Genomic DNA, 11620 nt, shown 5'->3' with positions numbered 1-11620 from the left:
ACAAAACTATGACATCGTTCCACGCATCGCAATGTAAATATAAGATCACATGCGAACAAAAAGCAGTCGTACCCAGCAGTCGCTTTTACGATAAAGCACGTTATGCGTACAGTTCATATCTACGCACGTCCCATAAAATACCGGCTTAATTCTACGTTTAATTATATTCCTGCGGTCATACAAAGAGAATTGCATATGGCGCGATTCATTTGGATGCGATAGTTAATTAAAAATAATAATTGCCAGAAAGATATTTGTAATGCCTCCTCGAAGCTGGTTTCAGCACCGCGACGAAGGGGTTTACAGATAAACCCAGCTTTATGGTCAATTTCGCGGCCCACCGTTCTTCAAAGTGGAAACTAACTACTTTGAACTAGTGGTAAATTACGCGTTGGATATTCCGCGCGAATGACCTGTACATTCAGATATGCGTGTTTCCTCTACTTGTTCAGCAGTTCGATGTAATTATTCTCCACCAGTACGAAGAAAAAGCAACTTTAAACTTTAAACTTTTTTTGAATACAAGAAAAATCTAATCTCATGATTTTTATTCAAGCGATTTTAGAAATTTTACGTAATAGTGCTTTTTTAAAAATAACATAACCGATTCCCGTGCAATGTAATAATTATATAATCAAGCTAATTTTAGTAAGAATATAACAAGTACTATATATCGTTATGTTATATTTCAAAAGCAATGTAACTAAAAAAAAACGTGATTCTCGAATTATTAGCATAAATAAGTTCAGTAAATAGATCCTATCCATTATAAAAATAAACAATCTTAATTTCAAAGAATTAATTCAGAGAAAAATCAAAACATCATGGCTTAAAAAGGATGATTTTTAAAAATCGTCAAAATTGTCACCATTAAAAAAAAGTTTTTTAAAATAAGAATTTTTAAAAATAAAACAGAAATAACAAATTACAAATGATCATATTAAAAAGAAATTCTTTTTGTTGATATTATTATTTAATTAGTCAATAATTTTCTGTCTCAAATTGAAAGATAATTTTTTCCTTTTCTGGGAAATTTAATCTTTGGACAATAATTAAAAATGAACCGAGAAATGTTCAACACAAATAAGCGAAGAAGACCATAACGAAGGCAGATCTTGGTTAGCTTAAACTTAAAAAAATTGTAAAATTCACACAAAAATATTATTAAATATTTTTACAGATAAGATCTGCACTCTGCCCGAATAGAGCTTTTGCTTATTTGCGTCAAGTTTTTGAGTTATATTACTTTTAAAGGAAGGGAACAATATATGATACACGTGAAATTCGCCAGTGTACGCGTGATCTGCATTACATGTTCCTGTCGCGCCGGTCAGTTACGGAAGACGATGGGTGAGTCATTGAGACGGTGATTCGATCTGATCGGGATCGAATTCTCTCTGCGTCTGCAGATTATTGCGAATCCCTCCACCGATCACCGATGCAAAAAAGAACAGAGGAAGAATCTAAGGTGAGAGAGGGACGAAGAGGCATTGTCGGCGGACGGTTCTTCGGTCCATTATCGACGATCCGACCTGCATATGCGGCGCGAGACATGTCCTAAAACCGGTTTCCCGATCGATTTCCAAGAATTATATGCGCCAGGATCGGATCCGGGTACCCACACGACTCCATTCTCATTTCCTTCTCTTCCTCTTTGACGTCTAGGCTCTTTCACGCCGCGGTTTGCGACTGGAAGCAGCGACTTCCGCAGGCGCGGATGTGGGCCGGACCGGATTCGCGTTTACCTACGCCATATTTTAGGCGTTAGGCACGTCGCCGTAGGTAGGTAGGGCCACGGGCCCGGCATGCATGCATCATCGCATTATCGCCTCCTCCGAAGTCACCGTTTACCACGAACCGATCCACGACCTCGTCTCGGCGCCGCGGAAACGCCGTTACGGCCGAGCCTTTCGATATCCACTAATCATTGTAATTATAATCGACGCTCAGCATCATTAAAATGTCCACTTGATTTTTCAAATCGTAATTAAAACAAGTTTATCGCTTGTTTCATGTCAATTTAGCTTGATCAAAATTATAATAGAAGCAGCATTTTCAATTATTATTATTTCTCTCTTTTTCTATTCATTATTATTTTATCATTAAAAGAAGTAAAACCCTAAAAATAGTGTAACTATAATCCAGTAGTTTATTTATTATTTTATTTCTATTTTAACTAATAAATTAAAGAAGCTTTCAGGGATAAAAGGTATTATATACAGATAATCCTCTAGGAGAAAATGTAATTTTGTTATTTTTCATTGGTATAGAAATGTAATCCATATTTTTGTTAAAACGATAATGGATTCCAATTATTTTATTCATTCGATGTACCATCAACGGAAGGCAAAAATTGTTCATTTTTAACGACTTTATTCGCGATAGGTAATATCAGCAAGATGTCGCTGATGTAGTTTGGTAAAACGGAAGTTCCGTCAAAGAGAGCTTCTTGCGCGTAGTCTCGCCACAAACCGCCATCCATCACCACGTTGATCGCCAGCATACATCATGCATTTTTCCATCCATTGTAAGCCAGCACCGCCTCCATTCGCTATGTGATTTTATCATAGATGTCGTCTAGGTACTTGTACTTGTGCTTAGGATCTTAGATGATCCACCTTTTTTAAATCACGTATATATATTTGAAGAAAAGAGAGAAGTAAATATAAAAGAATTTTCTTATAAGACTGTAAAACGATTAAATTCTAAAATAGCGATTATATCATTACATCAATTTTTAATTTCGCTTTGTCCGAAACATTGGACTTTAAATGGAAATAAATAGTTGTTATTGATAATGACGTTAATTCTATACTTTCATTTAATCATTCATATATTATTATTTATTATTAATTAATAAACTAATAATTATTATATGTACATATTATAATTGTTATAATTAATATATTATATAAAATGCTTGTTTAGAGAATTGCAATTATAATTATGAGAAATAATAAAAGATAATCTTCAATAAGCATTTAAAAAACGTATAAATAATAATATGCTCGTAAAAATTCAGGAAGATGAGGATTCTTTCGCAGAGTAAATGAAGAAGAATATATTATGCGAAACGTATGAGCTCCTCTTCTGAAGTCTCATCATGATAAACGCAGATAAAATATAAGAAGACGATGGGAAAACATAGCAATGTTAGCACAATGATATCAGCCAAGAGAGCTTTAGTGTAATCCGAATTATGTTGAATTACGATGTTCGTTTTAAAATTTTCCAACGGCTGAAAAAATTTAATATAAAGAATTTCTTAAGGCTTGCCTATTCACTACAGCCATCTTAGATTGTACCGTCAAGAACGAGAGAAATATATAATAAAAATTCTTTCGAATTATATTAAGAAGTAAGTATTTTTTTAATAAAACAAAAAATTGCATAATATCGATAGAATATATTTGTAAAATACATCAAATTGAAGTATGTCTAATCAGAAAACGAAACAAGCTATATGACAATTGTCGAATTGAAATATAATTTTATTCTTCTCCAGAATAAAATAAAAATTTCCGATATATTTTACAAGTGTACTATGTCAAATGCAAATATTGTTTGGAAAAATATTTTTATTTTACTATATTTTGCAAACATAATAATTATACGTTTTCTCGCTTCTGATGTCATCAATCTAAAAATCTGTAGTAAATGAAGTCAGAAGTCTTAAGAACGATCTTACAAATTTCTAATACCAAATGTTTTGTGCCCATTTGAATTTATAGACCAATATAAAAAAACAGAAACGATCTTAATGATATTAGATGGTATAAATCTAAAAGTTGATAACGATTAAAAATGATCACCAACGACCAATTAACTTGCTCGCGAATCGCGCTTTCACGTATGAAGAAAGCGACTGAATTCCCCGAACTATTCATCATCATTTTCAACTGGCAACGAAATTTAAGAGAAGCGCCTGAGACTCCACGTACACGATCCGGTACATCGGGTACATCATTAACCACGAAGAAAACTGGCTTAACCACGTGTGCAGGTGTGCCTACGGCGAATTTAGGTTAATCGTTCGCGCTAATCGCCAGAAGTATATCCTTTGAGTAAGCAACGCGAGAGCTCGTAAAGCTGGTGCTGCGTCGCACCGGTCTGTATCGCACGATGGTGCAACGAACCACGATGGATCGTTTTATCCGAGGTGAAACATCACGTCGTTCAAATACCGGATACACCCACACAGATGCACGATTGAAGATGCTTGGATACGATTGATGGCTGGTTTCGCAAGCAGTGTTATCGCATCATGATGTTTCCTCGTCGAAATCCCAAATATCTAGTTTCTTGTCTCGCGTGCACGCAAGTTTCAACATCTAGCTTAAAACCCTATCTTCGAAGAAACCTTGGCATGAGCGACTTTACAGATGTTGCCGTTTAGTCGATACGAGTGGTTAAATTGAGAGCCGGCTTGTTCGCCGAAAAAGAATTGCAGTAAAACCATCGGTAAATCGACTCTATAAGCCAGCGTCGCAACAAAAGAACCACTGCCATCGGCAATAGAATTCCGTGGATAGATGCTGGCAATGAGAATTGTTTTGAAGATAATTGCCTTCGCGCGCGATGGGAAATTCGATACATCTCTCTAAAGTAGCACAGTTGCTTCGGGTGCTTATTGTTTTCAATAAAAAACGATAGCTTGTTACGATAAATTTGCGGTTTATCCTACTCGATGTTGAAAGCCACAATGTTTATACTCGCTATTTATCAGAACTTTGATATGACAACAAACATCTCTCCATTACTATTTACGATATATAATATTATCGAATAATATATCTTTTATCAAAATATTACAGGAGAAATATTTATTCCTTACATTCTATACATACAAAAATACTATTACTATTATATTACGTATTTCTTAAAATTATAAAACTTTAATACACATTTTTTTTTATTGCTTAAATAACGGTGATATTAAGGTAGACAAAGTCTATCGATGAGATTCGTGAAATAAAGGACGATTGCATGTTGAAAGAAAGCTTTTATCCTACTCCAGAATAAAAGAAGAGTTTGATATTTGAAACTATATAATTGCATGATCAAATAATTATGTTCCATTTTCCAATTAGGTTCCATTTTTATGGTTATATTACTGTTATAATATTAGTAATAACAATTACATTTGTAGTCCTTATACATAAAAAAAATATTTGATATAGAGAACTATAAATTATGATCATTTAATCATAAAAACGAAGCTTTTATACTGAGAAGAATGTCTGATTAAAAATGGACGTATCAAAAGAATCTGATTATTATTTATTTCTTCCAATATAAATTAATCTTAATCTCTAGATTTAATTTATTCTTTATCCTTCTTCTATTTCTAAGAATTAGAAAAGTAAATTAAGATAAAGTTGATCTATACTAGTAGAAATAAACCTATATCAATTAGAAGTCCAGCTGTTTCTTGAACAGATTTAACAAAATAATTCAGTCCATTTCGAATAATTTCGTCCATTTCCAACCAATTACTCCAACAAATATTTTTATCAGTTTAACCAAATACTTTTTTCTTAGTATGCTAGATGTAATTGATAAAACGTTCGATTAAAAAAAAAAAAAATACTTTGTTGAATTTCCTGATAAAGTCTGCAGAAACAATATTGAGCATGCCGTTCTAACATAACAATATAAAGGATTCTGTACATCGCAAACGCGTCAGATATAAATTGTGAAACTTTGTTTCATATAAATCCATTCGAACTGTCAGTATCAGAACGTATGGCAGGAGCCATGCGAAGTGAAAATTGATGGTTCCGAATCGGACAGGAAGATTTTTCCACGGTTCGGCGGATATCGAGCCGAGGTGATAAGCAATGAAGGGCGCAGGATAGAGCCAGTGGCCATATCCGGCGCAGTGTAACCGCTCTCAATCGAACCAACTCGGGATCGCGTGTATGTAATACGGGCAATGCGGTGATTCTTGCAGAAAATCCACGTGTACGAACTACCCACGAAATCTGAACGGCGCGTTCGCCGACTGCGCACGCGTTCGATATTCCCATATTTAATTCACGCTCGGCAGATTCAAGAACATTAGAAACGTCTCGGAAACCGAGGGAATTTCTTCAGAGTCTTGGTTCGCCGGAAGAGTTTCCGTACAGACCTCTGAAAAAGTTGGCCGCGGTAGTATCCGGCGAAAAAAATGATAGCTACTGAGAGCGAGCCATGGAGAAGACGAGCAGAGAAAATCGGGCAGAGAGGAAAGACAAAAAAAAAGGAATTGCGATACGACGGAATGGGCGACTTCTCGAATCCGCAAAGGGAGAAACTCGTTGAAACATTTCCGCGACAGTCGTGCGCGTTCGTTCAATGTGATTTCCAGCGAAATCGCGGTTACCGCGGTACTCGAACAAATTTCTAGTTACCTTATTGCTACCTGAAGTTTCTTTTTCTCGTTTGTTAGCTTGTTCGTAGCTCAAATTGATTTATACCGATGCGACTGTAAGCGTAAATAGTTCTTTTAAGTAGATAGAATTCTCTTCCGCGAGATAAAATGAATAGTTTCGAGTCGTACCTTTTACTTCAGTCACATTTTGCGCTTCTTGATTTTCAAAACGTTGCTTGTAGGTCACAACACATCATATATACGTAGAGTTGATTTCTGCGCAAAGTAGAATAGACATTTTTTGTAAAAGAGATGAAGAACGGTGCGACTTAGAAAAGAGCTCGTCTACGAAGAGAATGTTCTCTTAGAATTTACTCTAAAAATCATGGTGTAAATCATAGAACATAATATTACAAAGAATATTATGTAATCCTTTGTGATTTATTAATATTTCTACAATAAAATGTAATACAATAAAATATTTGATAAATTTTACTAAAAAGTAGGTACTCTATAAATCTGAATCAATGGATAATTGCTGATATCAGTCCTAACTATGTCGCCGTAATCAGTGAATGAAATATGGAATATGTCTCTAATCTAGCTAACTTTTATTATTTGATCTAATCTTGCCAAATTATTCTACGTTTTATCACTAAACATTGTAAAATTTGTGACAATTTTTGCAGTAAAATGTAATGATAAATTCTCCTTGTGTAAACATCGAAAGTGACATAGAAAATGGCATGTACGTATTGCACTGTATAAGATTCTAGAGATGATCTATTGTGAACTTTTGTCTTCTTTTTTTTCCTTTCACATGCGTCTCTATATTTTGTATCTGTCTTCATGTCATCACTATATTTAAGCTTTGGAGCAATTATTCTTTTTTTTCTCGTCTTAGATATCTCGTTTAACTTCCTGTTTACAAGCGGTCTGCCTTCGACGCAGTATTTAATCGATCATAAAATCCACATCGCCTCTTGTAAAAGCGGATGGAGGCTTCATTCTATCCGGAACTTATTAAAAAAACCCCACAGAAAATTCTCTCGCGTGAATTTCTATTATGTGAAACAGATGGGAAAATATATGCAAATCCATTTCGAAAGGATATGGAGACTTAATCATTGACAAGCCAATCGTAAAATAATCCGAAAAAAGATCCAATAACGTCATGCACAGCGTGCGTTTATTCGCAATATCTTACTGTCGTAGAGCTTGCTTTCATTATTTAATGTGACATTTCATGCTCGTTTGATTGCGCAAACTCCTCGACTTATCTGGCAGCAACGAGATAGAGGTCATAACAAATGTATATCGTAATAAGCTACGTATCCATAGCTGCATGTGACTGCGACTGTCACTTTTTCCACTTACGCGCTCCGGAACGACTGTCTCGAACTTTACGCTACGTATACGACGAGCGCATAATTACCGGTGCATTGTGCCATTCCCATAGCTTTTATTCCCGGGGACGAGTGTTTCTTCTTTCTTTTTTCTTTTTTTATGCTGCGCCGACGTGCTTTCAACGAGATCGTTAGTGGCGTCTCCAACAGAACGCACTCAGCTACTACCATTACGCTTCTGCTTGATGAAAACGAATTCAAGAAGCAAGTCAATTCCTGTTACATCTCGCTATCGTGCAAGTTCTTGAAGTTATTTTTAAGAACCGAAAGAAGCCCGACAGTTGTAAACTCGATCAGAACAGTTTGCACTTAATGGATATTTCCGCTCGCGAGACTTTGGTACAAAAGATTGTATGATATTAAGATATTCTCTCGAGATAACATTTTTAACAAATGTGAAAAACAATGCTAAATTAATTAACTTCTCAGTATATATTTATACTTTGGGAATGTTATATTCTTCATGCTAAGGAATTAATTTTACTTAGTTACATTAGTTGCTAATAAATATATAAATATAAAGCGGTTAAGAGAAGCCATCGTACGTATAATAGGAAAGTAGACAAAGAAGGTTTTGCATTTTAATCATCGCATAAAACATTAATCAATTTGAAACATCGTTATTTCATAACGTTTTGCACTACATAATGAAAACAGTCTTTAACAAAGAAACTTCTGTTACTTAAGTTGCAATTTTATCTCAACTACCTCATGTTGCAGCGAGAGGATTTAAGTATCGAATAAAGAAAATATTTTGATATTTTCAACGAGAATATATTCAATATACTATAAAAGATTCCTGGATTCAATGTTGTTTACTGTTTCATTTATCACAAATTAGGTTGAATATAGGAACAATCATATTTATTGTTAACAGAAAAATATTTTATTTTTAAATGAAAAATTTTTTAATCGAAAATAAAATAATCTTGGATATCTGCGTGTCAAATACATAAAAAAAAATACATACTGTATACGTAAATAGTAATTACTTATTTCAAGTATAATATATTTCAAAAGTTTATATATTCGAAAATTTATCATAAGTTCATCACAAAAGCATCAAATTTTTTAATGTATTCTGAATCACATAATAAGTAAATTTAATACTTCAATTAAAATCATTAAATTAAAATAAATTCAATTTTCTTGTTATATAAAATCACTTCTTTGATAAAATTTTGTAAAAAATATTTTTCAAAAAAAAAGAAATTCTTGTTTTGAACACATAATAAATATTTTTAAACTTGTAATAAGTATACTGTTATAAGTATATTGTTATAGTTTTAAATTATATTGTTATAAGCATATTATTACCATTTCCGTAATAATGAGTTTGTATACTTTTTTTGTTGTTAAAATATTCTTTCCTAAAAATAACCATTATTTAAAAAAAATAAATTGAGTAATCACTCTTTTTAGTAATAATGATAAATAATATTTTTCTGTGTATGATGCTAACAACGTGCGTAACAACATTAGGTAAAGATTTATTCTAAATATAATACAAAAATATACATCTATATATTACTCTTACCTCAAGACAATAAGTCAATCTTATTCAATCACTGGTAATAAATTTAACTCTTCCATTAGCAGTAGAGATTTTCGAGAAACAGAGCAAATCTTGTTTTTTATAAAAAAAATTTGAAAAAAATCTGATATACTTGTCAAAGTTTTAAAAATGAGTTTTTACCATCGTAAAAGTCGGATTACATTTTACCTATTTTTTACAGATTTAAATTTATTCATCAAAAAATTCATGATTAAAATATTGTGCCTTTAAAAACCTTCCCTCTTGCGGGCGAAAGGTTAATTTGAGGAAGGATAATAGGAATTAATGGCCTAAGTTTAAGCCGCTACCTACACTCTAAACCTAAATACGATAGGTCGCGACGATGTAAATAGCTGTAATCTTGTTTAGATGAGATTTTTTTCAAAATCTTTGACCTCTCTTAAGCTGCATGATCTTGTCAGATTTAACGCGCGTCAACGTAGATAGACATGACTTAAAGGTGTATATAATATACTAAGATACTAAATACTAGTAGATGGCAATCACGTGATACTAAATGTAAAGCTCTAGATATACCAAAGTAGCAATCCTTTTATCTAAATCGAAATGCCGACAACTTTTCTATTGGCTATTTTGACCGCTATTTTCGACCTAATTGTCCGTAGTTTAATAAGTGCTTAGTATTATTGGTATATGATATTCTTAGTAGGTCCAAAATGAAGGTTTGCGCTATTTTATCTTTAATTAAATGTAATCTACATTAAAAATATTATATTATTTAAATGAAGTAAACTTAAACCGTTTAAGACCTCCTTTAAATTAAGGTAAAAGTCAAGGTACAAGTCAGGCAGAATTGAGCAAAATTAATTAACAATTACAAATAGCAATGTAATTCTTAATTCAATTAATAATTATATTTCGTAATTATTAATTGCTGAAAATAATTAAATGAATTCATGAATTACTAGTTGTATTAAGAATTACATTGTAATTTGTAATTGTTAATTCAATTACAGTTTCATCCAACTCTGAAATCAGGTCGTTGGGTGTAAGCCATTGATCTACTTTTAATAATAGTATTTTACTTTTATACTGCATAAGGTTGCGATAAGTTTCTACAATATTTTCCGTCTCGTTATCAGAAATTTTTTCTGAGAGTACAGATCGTCGCTTAGCAAAACTTATAAAAATCTTTTGTATCCTCAAAACGGGCGTGAAGAAATAACAGCTGCGTGAATAATGCGTAACCGTTCAACACGACGAACGACGCGGCGGGATATTAAGTATTCATGACACGGATTTGTACACGCAACACGTGAATAGTGCGTCACGGGCGTGACGTCGCGACGCGAGGAAAACGTGCTTTACGACATTACATTACAATGCCGCGCTGAAATGTCGTCTGCATTACGTAATTTAATCAGACGCATCTCGTTAAACTCGACATCATCTACAATTTGCAAATGAATTTCTAAATCGCGATTCATAATCTTGATAACGTGCTTAGCAATCATTATTTGCGTTTGATATGAACTCGATGAACTCTACGATGAATGTAGAAATAAAAACATCTTATTCAAATCATGTCCGTCCTGTTCGAATTACATGAGACATATCCTTTCGCAGATGAAATACATCGCAGCGGAGCGGAAATTAGCAAATAAACTTCCGTGACTTTCAAATATGGCAATTTATTTTTCAATTCCAAATGTATACACTTATTGTACGTTGGAATGGGGAAACGGAAATCACCGGTAAATAATGAATTCGTTACAAGACATTACCGCATGCGGCAATATCGTCTTATACTCGACCACGTCCGCTTTAGAAGAATTTGTGCGCCGGTTGTCGTAATATTTTCTTCTCGATTTCTCTCGGCCATACAGGAATAAGATGTTCCGTCGCTCTCTATAAATAATTGAGTTTATGGACTCGAGTAAAAGTGCGCTTTTAAGTTCCGAACACATTGCCTCCCGCCTCTTAACTTCCCTGATGATAATGTTCCCGTTTAGTTCACGACAATATTCCTGCTCCTTGAAACGATTCAGTCAATTCTATTTCAACTTACATACGTCGCGTACTTATACTTATACATATACATGAAATATAATACGCTCGACGTACATATTTTCTCATATATATAGATTTATAAATATTAAACTCTGAATAATGATCATGACAAGACCGTAATGACGAAATGAATAAAATTTCGTACGTAATAAAAAGAACTCTATTTTATTAATGAATCTGTAGTGTGTATATGTATATATATATATATAGAGTTCTTTTATTACGTACGAAATTTTATATATGTATATATATATATATATATATGTACACACACAC

This window comes from Atta cephalotes, assembly GCF_000143395.1.
Source record: "Atta cephalotes unplaced genomic scaffold scaffold00012, whole genome shotgun sequence".
Taxonomy (NCBI): domain Eukaryota; kingdom Metazoa; phylum Arthropoda; class Insecta; order Hymenoptera; family Formicidae; genus Atta; species Atta cephalotes.
The sequence above is the reverse complement of the archived record's forward strand: the minus strand, read 5'-3'. Positions refer to the sequence as shown.